Raw genomic sequence first — 17,538 nt, forward strand, 5'->3', positions numbered from 1 at the left:
AGGAGAATGACATAGGGGAAATCATTCCAAACAGATCTGGTTCCCTAAGAGGTTGATTTTCTTCCTATAACCCAAGTTGTGAGTTGTGTAACACAAAGTAGTTTTTTCCTTCAGTTATCCTAACACAGTAGAGAAGGTAATAAAAAGAAGTTGATTTTTAAAAATCCAACAGAAATACTGATTAAATTTAAGTTGACATTTCCTAGAAACTAAGACACAAAGGAATGTTTAAGATTCCACTAATCCAATTTTAACCATGGTAATATTTAAATATTTACATTATAGCTTAGTCGGGGCCAAATTTTTCTTTCCTGAAGTAGTGCCCTAGACAACTATTTCAGGACCAAAAACAAAAATAAAAACAACAGAATTTTCCTTAGTCAATCTCATACTTTATGAGTGGGTAATAAATATTTGCATTTTAAGGAACACTGGATATAGCTTTAGATATGACACCTATGATGTTATCAAATGGAATTAAGCAAAAGTTCTTATTAATGCCTACTCTACTTGAATATACTCATTATGATAATTAAAAGCAGAATAAATTATGATATTGTAAGCTGTAACTTTTACCTCTGCAAGATCAGCATTTCAACAGACTCTTCAAATCAAACAATTGGGTTTACACTGCCCTTATCTAAGAGACCACATGTAATAAATGAAGAAAATACCCTTATTTCCAAATCACTTATTTCTATACAAATGTTTATGAAATCAGCTGGATTATAACAAGAAACAAGAAGACCACTGAATTTCTCATCTTTGGCATGCTTAATATCTCTTCCCTTCACTTATCAGAAGAGGTGAGGACCAATATTTCATTTACTTCCCAAATTTTGTAGATATTTTTATTATCTCGTGCTTGCATAGTAGTTACAGAAACAAACAGGTACTTACTTACTTTTTTTTTTTCGCCTGAATTACCAGTTCTGTCATCAGATTTCTTTATCATTGATCTTCACTCACATTCTTAGAATGTGATTTTTCTCTTCCTAATCTTCATATAACTTTCTAAGTATAAGCGTGTGCATGAGTGTGTGTGTGTGTGTGTGTGTTGTATTCCTTTATATCCTAACATGTCAATCCTTTCATGGTAATCTATTTTCCTCTTCCTACTTTTCTGTTTCTCATTACATGCTATCCCAGGGATCCAAAGAGTACAGATTTCTCCAAAAATGTTGGCACTTTTAGAAAATTCAGTAAATCAATTTTAATTAAGGACCCTGGTGGAAAAAAAACAAAAAACAAAAACAAACAAAACAAACAAACAAAAAAAACCCTCCCCTTGTGCAGTTTATCAATTAAAACTGAAGATGCATTAGCCTTGACTTACAATAAAAGAATATTCTTTTACAGAAAAGCTTCTTTATATATTCATTAATTTGCTTCTAAAATTATGTTTAAAAAAGGAATATTTTTAAATCTTCCCATGTGTTAGACACAGTTGAAATACAACAGAATATGGCCTGTGGGGCTTTTTCCCTTTCAAAGAGATGTGAAGGAGAAACCTTTTAACAGGTGTCTCATGAAATTTGGCTCAGTAAGCCTGAGGTCTCTCAAGAGCCTGCAGTGTTAAAAGAAAGTAGAATACTGATGGAGAAAAGAAGGAGGGAGGGAAGAAAGAGTAAAGCGGAAGCTTACATGCCTGTCAGCTCTCATAAAGGAAATCACAGCTTGACAATATGTACATTATCAGACAGCAAAATTTACTATGGACCTTTAATTTAGTTATTTTTTTTTTAATTTAGTTATTTTTAATATTATTTTTAGTTGAGTTGTTTTGTACCATAATTCATCCACAAAAGTTAAAATAAATTTTAAAAATATGCATATTATCTCCTTTATTATTAGGGTATTCTCTTCCCTACTCCCTCCCCTGTACAATTATTAAGTTAAATGGTCCAAACGTATCACCACCCTTGGGGAAAATCCATTTTTATGGAATGATCTTCATCTTGACCCACTCAGTAAAAACTGAATTTTACTATATTACCATTCACATTTTATGGGCACAGGAACTAAAGGGCAATTATGTCAAGCAGCTTACAGCAACTGCTGGAAGTATGGCTAGAAATTGCGTCCCCTTACCATGATTTATAAATTGGAATTATAAAAAGAGAATATGTAGTATAAATGTTTATAATATATTACCACTACATAAAATAGGCTAATTCATCATGGATGAATTGCTTATCATGCTATAGAACCACAAAGAAAACATAAGGCCTCATAGTAAAGCTATGTATTCGTCGTTTCTGTCATAGCCCAGCTTTGGGGCTGAATCAAGGGGAAATGTTGCATAAAAAACTTTTAGTTTTAAAAAAGTAATAGCAAAACCTAATATTTATGGAACAGAAATGATTTTTTTCTATTTTTAAAAATATATTCCTAATACCTAGACCAGTGCTTCCTCTAGAGTTTGCACTCAATGAATACTGTTTAAATAAATAAATACATCATCAACTCATTTTCTTCTGTTCTTGCTGAAGTATAAACAACAAAGTAGAAAGTATGATCCAGAGTGCTCCCTTTTCAGTAGTATCTCCATACCCCTGCCCTGTAGTGCTTCCCTCAACACACTACCTCTCATCTAGCCCAGAATTGTGCTGGAGTATCAGCTTTGATATCCAGACACAAACTAAGGAAGGAATCAGAATTGCCTACTTTTTTTTTTTTTTTTTTAATCCCATTCCCACCCCACCACATACTACTCAACTCCTGGAGGAATCTTCAAAAAAGCACAGTAGATGTCATGCAGTATTTCTTTAAATAAAAATCTGAACATGGCTATGTCGGAGGAGATAATTGAAAGGACATGACCAGCAGCTGACCCTCAAGCTGGACCTGGACAGTAGTCTCCTCGCCCCTTTCCCTGTGCTTGGAACATGTGCTACAGTTGTCTTCCCTGCACTAGAAGGACACAACCTTGAGAGAGCAATGTGTTGCTGAGACCATCTGGATGGTGAACATGACTGGGTCCAGTTAAGTCCTCTATATAAACTTTTAAGATTTTGGCAGGTGGGTGTGGAGATCTTGGTCTTGCAACTTACCAAAGCAAGCTTCTTATGTAAGTCCCTTTACTTATTAAAATATGTCATCTACCAATCTAGAATTACACGGTTCTTTTTTTGGTCTCTCATTGCCATGTTTGTATAGGCCAGTTTGCATACTGACAGGCTGATATATTGATTAAGAAGAAAGAATGAAAAATTTTTAAATATTAATAATACCAATAATGTATTCATAACATGATGCATTATAGTAAACCCCGATCATAGAATTGTTTCATAACAAACACAAATAAAAAAAATAAAAATAAGCACATTTCTTATTATTTTATCTCAAATATCTCAAATATCTCAAAATATCTCAAAATAGCAGTAACAGCAATAAAAATACAGCAAAGATCCTTCAGAACAAAATAGGGCTCATAGTAATTTATTTAATTTATGATTCAATATGCAAAAATGTATTTTAAAATTACTCTCTCCTTTAGAATGTTATTATTGTTCTATAGTTTGCATTTCTTTTTACAGTATTTTAATGTTACTTTCAACAAAATATAATTTATTAACTGTAATAATAATCAAGATGTACTTTTATTTTTTGGAAAAAAATTAATGGTCATCATATTAATACTTGAGGTGTATTTTCTTTCAGTGGATTAACAAACATTGTGAGAGTTTTTTCCTCTCTAAGGCATTCCCTATGTGCCCTCGTCCAAAGAATCACAATTGATGCAATTAAGTGAGGCATTTGTTGCCTGACTAGGTGAAACACATACCAGCGCTCTGTGAACTTCATAAAACAAGTGTCCCAGTTTCATTAGCTTAAGGAATTCGTCATCCAACACCTTTTGCCAGTCTTACCATCATGCAGCTTTGGGATCTGCATTATTTGGATACTGTAATAAAATCAGTCTCTTGGGTGGTGAAGTTCATTAAAAGTTTATAAGTTTTTATTCAGAAGTTTAGAATTTCAGCAGGTTTCTCAACACTAGATCTCCGTTAAACTAATTTAAAAAAGAAAAAGGCACATTCTAAGGATTCCATTTAGATAGGAGGAAAAATGAATACAATAAGGATTGAGAATTGTTCACAAATTTTTGACTCAATCAAAAGAAAGCAGATGGAAAACTAGAGAGATGACAATAGGAAATTAAATTGAATGGGTATGCAATAGCTTGAGAGTGATATTGAAGTTGGTGAAAAAGCATGAAACACGAAGCCATTACTAATGAAAATAAGCAGGACTCAACTTTCCAGTCTCTGCACCTTCCTCCTATTTGCTCATCTCTTGCTTCCACCCTGACTTGCAGAATCAAGTCTCTGTGTAGTTTCTAAGACAAGATGAAATGGGGGGGTGACATTTATCTGGCCCCAGTCAAATTACATTATAGGGTTTATCTCAACACAGTCTTGCTGCTAATGGGTTCAAGCACTGCACTGGGTTACTTTTGCAGGTTCCCTGGTCATTGATACACAGATTTTTCATACACAGTTTGTCTTCTGCTTTGGTTAATGGGGTCATGCTAGTTTCCCAGGGAATGGCAGTGTGTGGACATTCATCATTTCATTTATTTTGTAATTTATTAAGAAAGTTTTAATTAGCAACAATGTGGTAGGCTTTGTGCTAGGTGCTGGGAGATACACAAGACACTGGCCTGGACCTTCAGAAAAGTCTGAGGGGCAGCTGTCAGGAAATGGCATTTGTATGTAGTGTGAGAATAGGGACAGCAGGGCTGAGCATAAAAAATGATGAGCGCAACAACAGTAACAACAGCAAACCAGATATCTAATCCATTCAGGGCATCCAATGATGAGCTGAGACCTGACATAGGAGGAATTTTTCAGGAAAAAAAGGAGAAATGAATTTGGGGGCTTTCCTGTCATATCTGTAGTATGTACAGTAACCCATAAGGAAGTCATTTTATCCCTGGATTTTTTGCTCATTCAAAGTGGCTATGGAATTTGACAGGAAGGCAAGAGAGACAAGAGATCAGTGGGGCAGGGGTGGGGGGGAGATAAGGCAAATCCATCATTAGGAATATCAAAGAAAAATAAATCTGGAGTAAGAAAATTGAGGCTTGATTCTAAAACACTGTTGAAATAGGGAGACCACTCTGGTCTCAGCATTCACAATGATCTCAAAAAACAAAACAAAACAAAACAAAACAAAACAAAACAAAAAACAGAAAGAGACTTCATTTATAGAGAAAGACAAGCAGGGATGGCATGGACTTTGAGGGGAAACTGGACAGGTGAGGAAGGGCCAGCAGACAGTCTCACTGGGGCAGCTCCACAGGAAATGTTTATGTGCTCAGCCAGTTCTTGGAGTGTCTTCTGCACCATAGTGCCTGCCTACAAGCCAAAGTTTGGGGGTGAAACAAAGTTCTGAGGCCTGTGGGGAGGACAGAGGCCTGACTAAAGGTCGGTAAAGCCACGTAGGTGGGTAATGGATCATTGTGAACTTGGACAAGACTCAAGCAACCTGCCTGCTTAGTATTTGCCAGGCAGTTCCCCTTGCAACTAAGTCCTACTCTCCTCCTTTGCATTAGGGAACTCTCCAATTTGGAAGGGACTAGCTCCTCAGGCCTGTCATGCCATCGTCCCCAGGACTATCATCATCTTGCTGCCGACCTCTGCATAATTGGCTTGACTGGTTTGCGGGCCCTTATAACACACTGCTCTGCAAACTGTGATACCTCGCATGGCAGCCTGACTTCCATACACCACCTGGCGTGACGGCAACTTCCTCCAGCTCTAGGCCAGTCTTCACTGCGAAATAACCAGCATGACTTGAGTCATGTCAAGGAATTTTATGCTCAGCTCAGTTTCTTATGCTTCTCTGTAGCTCTCGTATTTTCAAATTACTGTATTCTGAGTGGTTTAGGGAGACTCTAGCAAGAGTCTTACTAGATGCCAAAATTATTTCAGGATTAGTCATTATAACAGCAGAAATGATCAAATACATTGAAATGTGATGATTGCACATATTATATCGGCATTTTGCATATTGGTCTGGATTACAACTGAAAAATAGATCCAGAAAAATGTATGTTAGTCCAGAGTCACATTTCTTTATATTATTTTAAAAAAATCTTAATTATTTAAATCTTAATTATACAGATTAGTATAACACGAATATAACACAAATACAATTTAAATATATATACCTTGAAGTCACATTTTCCCCAAACCTCAGGCTATACTCCAGGACACGATATTCAAATTTTGATATAAAAAAATAACTTGAAATTTTATTCTTATTTTTTTAAGAAATAACATTTTACAAAAGTCAGGTTTAATTAACTTAATTAATCAAAGCTTAATTTATTTTTTATAATTTTAGCAAGGTTCATTCTGTGTAAAAAAATGACAGAATAATAGGTCATAGTTTTAAAAATTCAGTTTTATTACTGCACACTATGGCTAAACTAGGCTAACAAAATATTGCCTAGCAGAGGGAAACTGCTTTAATGATCAAGTAAGAAAGAATTGTAATTAGCTCTGAAAAACTTTTACATTATTAATTTGCTTAGCAAACCACTTTTTCCCAAGGAAAAAAAAAATCTCTTCTCAGTCTTTCACACTCCTTATCCCTGTAGTTAGGAGTCCCAGATATTCTGCCAATTCAGTTAAACCTAATACACTGACAGATTAGACAAACAAAGATGTGCAACCTAAATGTCAATTTGTTGCAATTATGATTAAGAATAGCTGATATTTTTCTTGCCTTTTTATTTGAATCTTGCTCAGGGTAAAAAAAAAAATAAGTAAATGAAACTGAGTTTATCTTTTTTTTTTTTTTTTTTAATACTCAAAGATTGTGAAGTCATGGTTATAGAACATCCAGAGAGAAGAGTCACTTGAGGCCAGAAGGCAGGACAGAGGCATTATTTCCTAGGGCAAAGACAAAGAGGATGCCAGTTGTCAAGGGCAAGGTCAGAGCCAGGGACTGATCCATAGCAGAGAAGCAAGATCCCCAGACAGAGGGAAGGGCAGGAAGTGGCTACTGCTATTGACCTCTCTACCATCCCGGCTGTGTTCTTTTAAAACCTCGCCTTCAGCATAGAATGATACAAAGAATGAAGAAACAAGTCTGGAGGTGTTATAACTATTATTTCAATTATAACATAGAAGGAGCTCCTTTCTGTGTGATTTTTTTTTTTTTTTTTCAGATTTTATTTTTATGACAGAGAGAGACACAACAGCAGAAGAGGGAACACAAGCAGGGGGAGTGGGAGAAGGAGAAGCAGGCTTCCTGCCAAGCAGGGAACCCATGTGCAGGGCTCCATCCCAGGACCCTGGGATTATGACTTGAGCCAAAGGCAGACGCTTAACGACAGAGCCACCCAGGCACCCTCTGTGTGATCCTTTATAAAGCCATTACTCAGTAGAAATTAAAAGCATACGTCTGGTAGCCATATTTTTCAAATATTAAATAAAATAAATTTATTTGAAGAATGTGTTTTATTTAATCCAACATATCAAAAATGTTATTTTTTCAGCATGTAATAAAAATTATTAATGATATTCTATTCTTTTTTGATGTTGTTTTTATAATGTCTTTCTTTTTTTAATTATTAATGATATCCTATTCTTTTTTGATGTTGTTTTTATAATGTCTTCTTTTTTTTATTATATTAGTCACCATACAGTACATCATTAGTTTTTGATGTAGTGTTCTATGATTCATTGTTTGCATATAACACCCAGTGCTCCATGCAATATGTGCCATCCTTATAAGTCTTGCAAAGGCTGTTGAGGGGCGCCTGGGTGGTTCAGTGGGTTAAGTGTCTGCCTTTGGCTCTCATCATGATCTCAGGGTCCTGGTATTCAACCCATCATGGGGAATCTCTGCTCAGTAGGGAGTCTTATTCCTCTCACTCTCCCTCTGTTCTCTCCCTAGTAAATAAAGTCTTTAAAAAGCTGTTGGTATTTGATACTTTGAAGGCCATCTCAATTTGGAATAGTCACATCTTCGTTGCTTTCAGTAAACCATATGACCAAAGAGAAATTATGGAAAGATTTCCCTCCCCATAGCTATGCTCTACCTTGTGGGTCATTTCTGATATACTATTTAGTCAACTGCTAAGAGACAAAGCCAAGGTGGGACTGAAATTTGATAAGACTTTGCTAATTAGCAAGTTAATCAGCTGACCCAAAATTCTATGGAGTATTCTACATTCTTTGATGACTCTCTTTTTTGTTTTTTTTTTGTTTGTTTGTTTGTTTTTGGTGTGTGTTTGTTGTTTAAATTAAAGCAACATCTCATTGTATTTGCAATTAAGCATTTTTTAAAAGTGTTTAATTTTATTTTGCTCCTGGTAGATTCATTTCCCACATTCTTTCAATTTTTTTCCCTCAAGTTTAATTTTCTGCTAAAATATTCCAAAAAGATTCTAATATTATATTTGCAATTATTAATTATTTTGCATGAAGAAAAGCTCCTGTTCATGTGATTTTTCTTTCTTTGAGGATGGTGGGATTATTGAAATTGCTCAAACGATATGAATAATTCCATAAATTATGAGTTCTTCAGTTCTACGGTAAGGATTTTAGAATATTAAGGAAGACTATAGTTTAGTACTATTAAATATTCAGAAATGATAGAAGTAAAAACCAGTCAATCACCAAAGTAGTAATTAGTAATTGCTTATTTTGCACACACCAAAAAGCCAGTTTGCAGACCTGGAGCTCTCAAACTGGAACAGGGAATGAGGTTCAGGAGTCTATTGTTATTGTTATAAAGTAGCTTATATGGGAAAGCAGTGACTGTTTATTCTCCATAGTTATTGATTATAACATTAGAATTTCTTAAATGATAGGAAATTGCTCAGTGGTTATACTGACGTTGGGAAACAGTGTAAGTCTTGCTTATTATTTCAAGAGGCCTAAGCAGGAAAAGGACCCAGCTCGAATTAGTCTTGCAAAATGAGGTAAATTAACATTGTTTTTATAACTAACCTTTTTGTCTGCTCAGGGAATTCTAAAAGCTGTTCTCCATTTGATTTTGATTTTAAGAGGATGTTACAGAATCTGTATCACCTTAAGAAATTCTGTACCTGTTTTAAAAGTTTGTCTTTAAAGATAGGAGATTGATAAGTAGTTCAGAGATATGGAGCAAGGAGTCATTGAATTGGATGGTCCATTTGCAGCTGCTTCTTTGCTGGTTATTTAAAAGTGTAACAAATAGGGCTGCCTGGGTGGCTCGGTGGGTTAAGCCTCTGCCTTCAGCTCAAGTCATGATCTCAGGGTCCTGGAATTGAGTCCCACATCGGGCTCTCTGCTGGGCGGGGAGCCTGGGTCTTCCTCTCTCTCTCTCTCTCTCTCTCTCTACTTGTGATCTCTCTCTGTCAAATAAATAAAATCTTAAAAAAAAAGTGTAGCAAATAAAGTGTTATTGAAACATCAGTTTTGCTAGTCAGGTATCCAGTTTCAGTTCAGAGTTAAAGTAGAGAGTCAATCTGCCCAAAGATGTTAATGATATCCTTCTTATTATCACTGTAAGAGAACAAGAATTTACCAAAGAGAATGCAGCTAAAACAAAACAAAACAAAAAAACAAAACAAAACAAAACAAAGAAACAACACAGATACCTATTTTTTCCCCTTCAATAAATATTGTTTTCAATCTATCTGAAAAAATTATGGTAGCTGGCTAAGAGAGAAAGAGAGACAGAGAGATTGATTCCTGAGTATCAGAACAGAATTACTGAATCAGATTATCTTGAGAGGGCACTCCGTAATTTGCATTTTAAATAAGATTCCCAATTGATTCTTATGTGCTTTAAGTTTAAAAACTTCTAATTAAAGATACAGTTCAGGGGCATCATTCAGTCATTTTCTGCAGGTCCAGAGAGGGGGTTTAATTTGAGTAGGCAGCTGTAATTTCCTCAACACATCTGAGTTAACAGAAACTGATAATTGATTCTGTACTTACAGTACTTGAAGCACTTGGTGTAATCAAAGACTAAAGAATTGAATGGAAACATCATGTCACAGGGGTGTGTGGGGATTCCTGGAAGAATTTCCAAAACTTAAGGCAAATAATTTGGTCAATATATAATTCTTTTATAATACTATTTTATTTCTCCCTATCCTTTATCCCTAAAATTATTAGCAACCAGAAAAAAGATCTTAACATACAAATGGAAAATTGTGCCTGCTTAGTCAGTACTTGCTCATGTGAGACAACAGTTCTTCTCTTCAGGGAGTGCAGTATGGGATGCCTGGGAAGTTAAAATAATTCCAGGGAATTCTAAAAGTACTTTGGTGATAACTACTGTCTGTGGAACTGAAAACAAACTTTTCTGGGTGCCTGGATGTTGCAATCGTTAAGTATCTGAATCTTGGTTTCATCCCAGTTTGTGATCTCAGGGTCGTGATCTCAGAGTCATGAGATTCAACCCCATGTCAGGCTCCACACTGTATGGAGTCTGCTTAAGATTCTCTCTCCCTCTCTCTGTTCCCCTCCCACTCATGCTCTTTCTCTCTTTCTCTCTAAAATAAATAAATAAATCTTTAAAAAATAAAATAAAACAAACTTTTCAAACTTTGACATGTATTTCATACAGTCAGGTCCTAAACTATCTTCCTAGATTTTCTCCTTATTATTCTTCTCATAAACCTAGCAACACAGGGCATTGCCAGTCCTTAGCAATATCTTCATGCCCTGTTTTCATCACTTAAAATCATCTTCTTCCAAAAAAAAAAAAAAAAAGTTTACATATTTAATAATAGCGTAGATGCACAAAATTTAAAGAATCAAATAATTCTACAAAGACTTAATGGAAAAAAAAAAATCTATGATCCTCCCCCATCTTCTGTTTATCAGAAGCAACAACTTCAAGCAATTTTAGTTTTATTATTTTGTTATGTTATATCTCTACTTTAGAATAACATGTTTAGTTTTTTGTTTTTTTTTTTTTACTTTTATACATAGGATAACAATGATTTAACAATTCTTCACAACTCTTATTTCACTGTCATCATTATTCAACACGCTTCTGCTCACCCACTTGCAGAAAAATAGTATCATGATTGGAGACATATTCTCAATATTATGACTGTTTGTAACAGAAACATATGTACTGCACTGGGACGACATCTCTTTTCTTCCACAAGTAAAACTAAGTTACACCTCAGTATAAACAATATATTCAAAACCATCAAGAATTATCATTTTTTTTAATTTTATCATATTTCTGGAAACCTCTGGTCTGCTGAACAGGTTGCTCCCTGGGTTTCTTGTACAATGCGTATGCTCCTAACTTTCTTTACCATTAACCTGGGGATTTCTTCTGCTGGATTCTTATATTTCATCCTCTAATTCTATATAACCTATATGGTTTGTTTTATATGTTCTCATTTTGTTGCACATATTCTCCTATAACTTCTTGAAAATAGAAAATGTTATTATACCTTAAATATCTAAAAATGTTTTTATTCTGTTTCTGTTTCATTGACAGCTTAAGTGGATATAGCATTTTAGGTTGAACATAATTACCTTTTTGAGTTTTGAATTCATTTTTGTCTTTCAGTTTCTCACTTAGTTCCTATTATCAACATTATTTCCCCAATCTCAGGTTTCTCTGCTGTTCCCAGTACAAAATGCTATTAATTTATCTACTCTAAAAGTAAGTTTTCAGTCTGCTTCAACGTGGGGAAGATCAGTTTTGTAGTGGAGGAGAATAGGGCAGAAAGTTAAGAGTATGGAGTTTCCTCAAAAAATTGGAAATAAAGATGGCGGAGAAGTAGCAGGCTGAGACTACTTCAGGTAGCGGGAGATCAGCTAGATAGCTTATCTAAAGATTGCAAACACCTACAAATCCAACGGGAGATCGAAGAGAAGAAGAACAGCAACTCTAGAAACAGAAAATCAACCACTTTCTGAAAGGTAGGATGGGCGGAGAAGTGAATCCAAAGCGACGGGAAGATAGACCGCAGGGGGAGGGGCTGGCTCCCGGCAAGCGGCGGAGCAACGGAGCACAAAATCGGGACTTTTAAAAGTCTGTTCCGCTGAGGGACATCGCTCCAGAGGCTTAACCGGGGTGAAGCCCACGTGGGGTCAGCATGGCCTCAGGTCCAACAGGGTCACAGAAGGATCAGGGGTGTCTGAGTGTCGCAGAGCTTACAGGTATTAGAACAGGGAAGCCGGCTACAGAGACAGAGCCGAGGAGTAAGCTCTAAGCTCGGGGTTACCTTGAACCGGTCGCAGGCTCGGTCAGCTCGGAGTGCGGCCGGAGGCAGGGTGACGGGAGTAAATCGGCGCTGTTCTCTGAGGGCGCACTGAGGAGTGGGGCCCTGGGCTCTCGGCTCCTCGGGGCCGGAGACCGGGAGGCCGCCATCTTCATTCCCGGCCTCCGGAACTCTACGGAAAGCCCTCAGGGAACAAAAGCTCCCGAAAGCAAACCCGAGCGGATTACTCAGCCGGGCCCCTGGTAAGGGCGGTGCAACTCCACCCGGGGCAAAGACACTTGAGAATCACTACAACAGGCCCCTTCCCCGAGAAGATAAACAAGAAGCCCAGCCAGGACCAAGTTCACCTACCAAGGAATACGGTTTCAATACCAAGGAGAGCAGTGTAACTCCAAAGGAGGAGAAAGCAAAGCACGGAACTCATGGCTTTCTCCCCATGATTCTTTAGCCTTGCAGTTAATTTAATTTTTTTTCTTTTTCAATTTATTTTTCTTCTTCTGCTAAATTTTTTTAACTTTTACCCTTTTCTTTTTTAACGTTTTTTAACTAGTTTATCTAATATATATATATTTTTTTCCTTTTTATATTTTTTTCTTTATTGTTTTTTTTTTTTTATTGGTTTTTTTCTTTTTTTTTTCTTTTTTTTTTTTTCTTTTTCTTCTTTCTGAACCTCTTTTTATCCCCTTTCTCCCCCTCACGATTTGGGATCTCTTCTGATTTGGCTAAAGCATATTTTCCTGGGGTTATTGCCACCCTTTTAGTATTTTACTTGCTCCTTCATCTACTCTTATCTGGACAAAATGACAAGGCAGAAAAATTCACCACAAAAAAAAGAACAAGAGGCAGTACCAAAGGCTAGGGACCTAATCAATACAGACATTGGTAATATGTCAGATCTAGAGTTCAGAATGACGATTCTCAAGGTTCTAGCCGGGCTTGAAAAAGGCATGGAAGATATTAGAGAAACCCTCTCGGGAGATATAAAAGCCCTTTCTGGAGAAATAAAAGAACTAAAATCTAACCAAGTTGAAATCAAAAAAGCTATTAATGAGATTCAATCAAAAGTGGAGGCTCTCACTGCTAGGATAAATGAGGCAGAAGAAAGAATTAGCGATATAGAAGACCAAATGACAGAGAATAAAGAAGCTGAGCAAAAGAGGGACAAACAGCTACTGGACCACGAGGGGAGAATTCGAGAGATAAGTGACACCATAAGATGAAACAACATTAGAATAATTGGGATTCCAGAAGAAAAGGAAACAGAGAGGGGAGCAGAAGGTATATTGGAGAGAATTATTGGAGAGAATTTCCCCAATATGGCAAAGGGAACAAGCATCAAAATCCAGGAGATTCAGAGAACCCCCCTCAAAATCAATAAGAATAGGTCCACACCCCGTCACCTAATAGTAAAATTTACAAGTCTTAGTGACAAAGAGAAGATCCTGAAAGCAGCCTGAAAAAAGAAGTCTGTAACGTACAATGGTAAAAATATTATTGGCAGCAGACTTATCCACAGAGACCTGGCATGCCAGAAAGAGCTGGCATGATATATTCAGAGTACTAAATGAGAAAAACATGCAACCAATAATACTATATCCAGCTAGGCTATCATTGAAAATAGAAGGAGAGATTAAAAGCTTCCAGGACAAACAAAAACTGAAAGAATTTGCAAATACCAAACCAGCTCTACAGGAAATATTGAAAGGGGTCCTCTAAGCAAAGAGAGACCCTAAAAGTAGTAGATCAGAAAGGAACAGAGACAATATACAATAACAGTCACCTTACAGGCAATACAATGGCACTAAATTCATATCTCTCAATACTTACCCTGAATGTGAATGGGCTAAATGCCCCAATCAAAAGACACAGGGTATCAGAATGGATAAAAAAACAAAACCCATCTATATGTTGCCTACAAGAAACTCATCTTAAACCTGAAGACACCTCCAGATTTAAAGTGAGGGGGTGGAAAACAATTTACCATGCTAATGGACATCAGAAAAAAGCAGGAGTGGCAATCCTTATATCAGATCAATTAGATTTTAAGCCAAAGACTATAATAAGAGATGAGGAAGGACACTATATCATACTCAAAGGAACTGTCCAACAAGAAGATCTAACAATTTTAAATATCTATGCCCCTAACATGGGAGCAGCCAACTATATAAACCAATTAGTAACAAAATCAAAGAAACACATAGACAATAATACAATAATAGTAGGGGACTTTAACACTCCCCTCACTGAAATGGACAGATCATCCAAGCAAAAGATCAACAAGGAAATCAAGGTCTTAAATGACACACTGGACCAGATGGACATCACAGATATATTCAGAACATTCCATCCCAAAGCAACAGAATACACATTCTTCTCTAGTGCACATGGAACATTCTCCAGAATAGATCATATTCTCGGTCCTAAATCAGGTCTCAACCGTTATCAAAAGATTGGAATCATTCCCTGCATATTTTCAGACCACAATGCTCTGAAGCTAGAACTCAATCACAAGAGGAAATTTGGAAAGAACCCAAATACATGGAGACTAAACAGCATCCTTCTAAAGAATGAATGGGTCAACCAGGAAATTAAAGAAGAGTTGAAAAAATTCATGGAAACAAATGATAATGAAAACACAACGGTTCAAAATCTGTGGGACACAACAAAGGCAGTCCTGAGAGGAAAATATATAGCGGTACAAGCCTTTCTCAAGAAACAAGAAAGGTCTCAGGTACACAACCTAACCCTACACCTAAAAGTGCTGGAGAAAGAACAAGAAAGAAAGCCTAAACCCAGCAGGAGAAGAGAAATCATAAAGATCAGAGCAGAAATCAATGAAATAGAAACCAAAAAAACAATAGAACAAATCAACGAAACTAGGAGCTGGTTCTTTGAAAGAATTAATAAGATCGATAAACCCCTGGCCAGACTTATCAAAAAGAAAAGAGAAAGGACCCAAATAAATAAAATCATGAATGAAAGAGGAGAGATCACAACAAACACCAAAGAAATACAGACAATTATAAGAACATACTATGAGCAACTCTACGCCAACAAATTTGACAATCTGGAAGAAATGGATGCATTCCTAGAGACATATAAACTACCACAACTGAACCAGGAAGAAATAGAAAGCCTGAAAAGACCCATAACCAGTAAGGAGATTGAAACAGTCATCAAATATCTCCAAACAAACAAAAGCCCAGGGCCAGATGGCTTCCCAGGGGAATTCTACCAAACATTTAAAGAAGAACTAATTCCTATTCTCCTGAAACTGTTCCAAAAAATAGAAATGGAAGGAAAACTTCCAAACTCATTTTATGAGGCCAGCATCACCTTGATCCCAAAACCAGACAAGGATCCCATCAAAAAAGAGAACTACAGACCAATATCCTTGATGAACACAGATGCAAAAATTCTCGCCAAAATACTAGCCAATAGGATCCAACAGTACATTAAAAGGATTATTCACCACGACCAAGTGGGATTTATTCCAGGGCTGCAAGGTTGGTTCAACATCCGCAAATCAATCAATGTGATACAACACATTAATAAAAGAAAGAACAAGAACCATATGATACTCTCCATAGATGCTGAAAAAGCATTTGACAAAGTACAGCATCCCTTCCTGATCAAAACTCTTCAAAGTGTAGGGATAGAGGGCACATACCTCAATATTATCAAAGCCATCTATGAAAAACCCACTGCAAATATCATTCTCAATGGAGAAAAACTGAAAGCTTTTCCACTAAGGTCAGGAACACGGCAGGGATGTCCGTTATCACCACTGCTATTCAACATAGTACTAGAAGTCCTAGCCTCAGCAATCAGACAACAAAAGGAAATTAAAGGCATCCAAATTGGCAAAGAAGTCAAACTATCACTCTTCGCAGATGATATGATACTATATGTGGAAAACCCAAAAGACTCCACTCGAAAACTGCTAGAACTTGTACAGGAATTCAGTAAAGTGTCAGGATATAAAATCAATGCACAGAAATCAGTTGCATTTCTCTACACCAACAACAAGACAGAAGAAAGAGAAATTAAGGAGTCCATCCCATTTACAATTGCACCCAAAACTATAAGATACCTAGGAATAAACCTAACCAAAGAGACTAAGAATCTATACACAGAAAACTATAAAGTACTCATGAAAGAAATTGAGGAAGACACAAAGAAATGGAAAAATGTTCCATGCTCCTGGATTGGAAGAATAAATATTGTGAAAATGTCTATGCTACCTAAAGCAATCTACACATTTAATGCAATTCCTATCAAAGTACCATCCATTTTTTTCAAAGAAATGGAACAAATCATCCTAAAATTTATATGGAACCAGAAAAGACCTCGAATAGCCAAAGCAATATTGAAAAAGAAAGACAAAGTTGGTGGCATCACAATTCCGGACTTCAAGCTCTATTACAAAGCTGTCATCATCAAGACAGCATGGTACTGGCACAAAAACAGACACATAGATCAATGGAACAGAATAGAGAGCCCAGAAATAGACCCTCAACTCTATGGTCAACTAATCTTCGACAAAGCAGGAAAGAATATCCAATGGAAAAAAGACAGCCTCTTCAACAAATGGTGTTGGGAAAATTGGACAGCCACATGCAGAAAAATGAAATTGGATCATTTCCTTACACCACACATGAAAATAGACTCCAAATGGATGAAGGATCTCAATGTGAGAAAGGAATCCATCAAAATCCTTGAGGAGAACACAGGCAGCAACCTCTTCGACCTCAGCCGCAGCAACATCTTCCTAGGAACATCGCCAAAGGCAAGGGAAGCAAGGGCAAAAATGAACTATTGGGATTTCATCAAGATCAAAAGCTTTTGCACAGCAAAGGAAACAGTTAACAAAACCAAAAGACAACTGACAGAATGGGAGAAGATATTTGCAAATGACATATCGGATAAAGGGCTAGTGTCCAAAATCTATAAAGAACTTAGCAAACTCAACACCCAAAGAACAAATAATCCAATCAAGAAATGGGCAGAGGACATGAACAGACATTTCTGCAAAGAAGACATCCAGATGGCGAACAGACACATGAAAAAGTGCTCCACATCACTCGGCATCAGGGAAATACAAATCAAAACCACAATGAGATACCACCTCACACCAGTCAGAATGGCTAAAATGAACAAGTCAGGAAATGACAGATGCTGGCGAGGATGCGGAGAAAGGGGAACCCTCCTGCACTGTTGGTGGGAATGCAAGCTGGTGCAACCACTCTGGAAAACAGCATGGAGGTTCCTCAAAATGTTGAAAATAGAACTACCCTATGACCCAGCAATTGCACTGCTGGGTATTTACCCTA

This window comes from Enhydra lutris, unplaced genomic scaffold (genome assembly GCF_002288905.1).
Source record: "Enhydra lutris kenyoni isolate GAN:26980312 unplaced genomic scaffold, ASM228890v2 scaffoldscaffold21, whole genome shotgun sequence".
Lineage (NCBI taxonomy): Eukaryota > Metazoa > Chordata > Mammalia > Carnivora > Mustelidae > Enhydra > Enhydra lutris.